Below are 4688 nucleotides of genomic sequence, written 5' to 3'. Positions count from 1 at the left end.
CCATTTTGCCACAACTTTGGAAGTATGCTTGGGGTCATTGTCCATTTGGAAGACCCATTTGCGACCAAGCTTTAACTTCCTGACTGATGTCTTGAGATGTTGCTTCAATATATCCACATAATTTTCCTTCCTCATGATGCCATCTATTTTGTGAAGTGCACCAGTCCCTCCTGCAGCAAAGCACCCCCACAGCATGATGCTGCCACCCCCGTGCTTCACGGTTGGGATGGTGTTCTTCAGCTTGCAAGGAACACCCTTTTTCCTCCAAACATTACAATGGTCGTTACGGATAAACAGTTCTATTTCTGTTTCATCAGACCAGAGGACATTTCTCCAAAAAGTATGATCTTTGTCCCCATGTGCAGTTGCAAACCGAAGTCAGGCTTTTTTATGGCGGTTTTGGAGCAGTGGCTTCTTCCTTGCTGAGCGGCCTTTCAGGTTATGTCGATATAGGACTTGTTTTACTGTGGATATAGATACTTTTGTACCTGTTTCCTCCATCATCTTCACAAGGTCCTTTGCTGTTGTTCTGGGATTGATTTGCACTTTTCGCACCAAAGTACGTTCATCTCTAAGAGACAGAATACGTCTCCTTCCTGAGCGGTATGACGGCTGTGTGGCCCCATGGTGTTTATACTTGCGTACTATTGTTTGTACAGATGAATGTGGTACCTTCAGGCATTTGGAAATTGCTCCCAAGGATGAACCAGACTTGTGGAGGTCTACAATTTTTTTTCTGAGGTCTTGGCTGATTTCTTTTGATTTTCCCATGATGTCAAGCAAAGAGGCATTTAGTTTGAAGGTAGGCCTTGAAATACATCCACAGGTACACCTCCAATTGACTCAAATGATTTCAATTAGCCTATCAGATGCTTCTAGAGCTATGACATCATTTTCTGGAATTTTCCAAGCTGTTTAAAGGCACAGTCAACTTAGTGTATGTAAACTTCTGACCCACTGGAATTGTGATACAGTGAATTATAAGTGAAATAATCTGTCTGTAAACAATTGTTGGAAAATGTACCTGTGTCATGCGCAAAGTAGATGTCCTAACCGACTTGCCAAAACTATAGTTTGTTAACAAGACATTTGTGGGATGGTTGAAAAATGAGTGTTAATGACTCCAACCTAAGTGTATGTAAACTTCCGACGTCAACTGTATGTGGGACCAGGGTCTGTGAGGGATTGGCAAAGGCTGAAGTTTACAGGAAGGGAGATGACGAGTGCTTTTGGTTTGGGCGCAGAATGGACAGGAGAGTACGTAATCGCTTATGTTGGATGCCAGTGAGGACCACCAGAATTTAAGGGCTAGAAGTTCGTTGGTTTGTGTAATGCCCGGATGTCCTGACCCCAAGGACGTGTGACACCATTGCATCAGTTGGGGTCTAACAGCTGCTGGTACATACAGTGAGGGAAAAAAGTATTTGATCCCCTGCTTATTTTGTACGTTTGCCCAATGACAAAGACATGATCAGTCTATAATATTAATGGTAGGTTTATTTGAACAGTGAGAGACAGAATAAAAACAAAATAATCCAGAAAAATGCATGTCAAAAATGTTATGAATTGATTTGCATTTTAATGAGGGAAATAAGTATTTGACCCCTCTGCAAAACATGACTTAGTACTTGGTGGCAAAACCCTTGTTGGCAATCACAGATGTCAGATGTTTCTTGTAGTTGGCCACCAGGTTTGCACACATCTCAGGCGGGATTTTGTCCCACTCCTCTTTGCAGATCTTCTCCAAGTCATTAAGGTTTCGAGGCTGACGTTTGGCAACTCGAACCTTCAGCTCCCTCCACAGATTTTCTATGGGATTAAGGTCTGGAGACTGGCTAGGCCACTCCAGGACCTTAATGTGCTTCTTCTTGAGCCACTCCTTTGTTGCCTTGGCCGTGTATTTGGGTCATTGTCATGCTGGAATACCAATCCATGACCCATTTTCAATGCCCTGGCTGAGGGAAGTAGGTTCTCACCCAATGACGATTTGACGGTACATGGCCCGTCCATCGTCCCTTTGATGCAGTGAAGTTGTCCTGTCCCCTTAGCAGAAAAACACCCCCAAAGCATAATGTTTCCACCTCCATGTTTGACGATGGGGATGGTGTTCTCGGGATCATAGGCAGCATTCCTCCTCCTCCAAACATGGCGAGTTGAGTTGATGCCAAAGAGCTCGATTTTGGTCTCATCTGACCACAACACTTTCACCCAGTCCTCCTCTGAATCATTCAGATGTTCATTGGCAAACTTCAGACGGCCCTGTATATGTGCTTTCTTGAGCAGGGGGACCTTGCGGGCGCTGCAGGATTTCAGTCCTTCACGGCGTAGTGTGTTACCAATTGTTTTCTTGGTGACTATGGTCCCAGCTGCCTTGAGATCATTGACAAGATCCTCCCGTGTAGTTCTGGGCTGATTCCTCACCGTTCTCATGATCAGTGCAACTCCAAGCGGTGAGATCTTGCATGGAGCCCCAGGCCGAGGGAGATTGACAGTTATTTTGTGTTTCTTCCATTTGCGAATAAACGCACCAACTGTTGTCACCTTCTCACCATGTCACGATTCTCTAAAGCAGAACCCAGAAGCAGACCAGGACCAGGTCAGTAGAACAAAGGTGAGTATTTATTTACAGAATCAAAGGTGGGAGCAGAATAATCCAGGAGACGGAGCGGGCAGCAGAGGTGAGTTGGTGGGAGTGAATAGGCAGATCCAATGGTGTCAGAGAAGCCACTGACGACCAGGCGGGGGTGGGGTGAATGTTCCGGGAGAATGACTGTAGACAGAGTAAACGGAGGTGAGTACACAGCAAGCAAAAAGTACAAAACAACAAAACTAACATTAGTAAACTTGAGGCTGATACACTGACACAACATACTGTTCATGGCTAATGATCCGGCAGGGAATGGATGTCAGGTCAGAGCTTAAGAAGAGAAGAGGTGATGATCAGGACCAGGTGTGCAGATAGCTGATGAGATGCAGGTGCGGGTAATCGAGAGATCTCCTGCCTAGCCTCGTCGCCCGGCAATCAGAAAGGGTGCGTTCAGGAACCTTCAGGAAACAGACTCCAAGACAGAAAACAGGCAACTCAGGCAGAAACGGAACTCAGGAAGCGGGATTCCTGACAGTACCCCCCCCTCCGACAAACGCCACCGGGCGGACTACCCGGAGCGCCAGGTTGGAGGCGGTAGAAGTCACGAAGAAGGTTAGCATCAAGGATCTGACGCCAAGGAATCCAACTCCTCTCCTCAGGACCATACCCCTCCCAGTCCACGAGATACTGGAAACCCCGACCCCGCCGTCTGGAATCCATGATGCGGCGCACCGTGCAGACAGGGCCACCTCCGATCATCCGAGGAGGAGGAGGCGGAGGGGGCAACAGAGGACTGAGGAGAACAGGCTTGAGGCAGGAGACATGAAAGATGGGATGGACTCTGAGCGTTCTGGGCAACTTGAGTCGTACCACAACATGATTAATTACTCTCTCCACCACAAATGGACCAATTAACTTCTGTGACAGTTTCTTCGACTCAGTTCGCAGAGGAAGATCCCGTGTAGCCACCCAGACCTTATCTCCGACGGCATAAGCGGGGGCTGGAATACGGCGACGATTCGCCTGGAGCTGATACCGGTAAGAAACTCTAAGGAGGGCCTTTCTGGCCCGATGCCAGGTCCGGTGGCAACGACGAATGTGGGCCTGGACAGAGGGAACCGAGAGATCCTTCTCCTGAGAAGGAAATAAGGGAGGTTGGTAGCCGTACAGGCACTGGAAGGGAGACATCCCAGTGGCAGATGTAGGGAGAGTATTGTGGGCATACTCGACCCAGGGCAACTGAGAGACCCAAGAGGTGGGGTTGGAGGAGACAAGGCAGCGCAGCGTGGACTCCATCTTCTGGTTGGCTCTCTCCGCCTGACAATTAGATTGGGGGTGAAATCCAGATGTGAGACTGACTGTAGCTCCAATGGCCAAACAGAAGGACTTCCAGACAGCAGAGGTAAACTGAGGACCACGGTCGGAAACTATGTCACTGGGCAACCCGTGGACCCTGAAAACCTCCCTAACAAGGATCTTGGACGTCTCAGTGGCAGAGGGAAGCTTGGAGATGGGAACAAAGTGGGCGAATTTGCTGAATCTGTCCACAATAGTCAGAATGACCGTGTTCCCATCAGAAGAGGGCAACCCAGTGACAAAGTCCAGGGCCAGATGCGACCATGGTCGCCGGGGAATAGGCAGGAGATGAAGCTGCCCAGAGCTGGGCCGATTGGTACTCTAATTCTGCGCACAAACTGGACAGGCAGCAACAAACCTCCGGGTATCTTCTCCCATGGCAGGCCACCAAAATCATCTGCGCAGTAACGCCATGGTCCGGCCAGGGTGACAAGCCATCTTGCTGGCGTGGGACCATTGGAGGACAGCAGAACGGACAGACTCTGGCACAAACAACCGACCGGGTGGACCGTTACCGGGACCAGGCTGCGTCCGAAGGGCCGCCATAACCTCCTCCTCAATCCTCCATGTAACTGCTCCCTTGACGACGTTCTGGGGAAGAATCATCTCAGTCTTGGCCCCACTCTCCTCCGTCTTGGAGAACATCCGGGACAAGGCGTCCGCCTTGCCGTTCTTGGAACCAGGTCGGAACGTCAGGGAAAAATTAAAGCGTCCAAAAAACAACGCCCACCTGGCCTGACGGGAG

Source organism: Coregonus clupeaformis, chromosome 21, assembly GCF_020615455.1.
Source record: "Coregonus clupeaformis isolate EN_2021a chromosome 21, ASM2061545v1, whole genome shotgun sequence".
Classification (NCBI taxonomy): Eukaryota; Metazoa; Chordata; class Actinopteri; order Salmoniformes; family Salmonidae; genus Coregonus; species Coregonus clupeaformis.
This window is presented reverse-complemented; position numbering follows the sequence as displayed.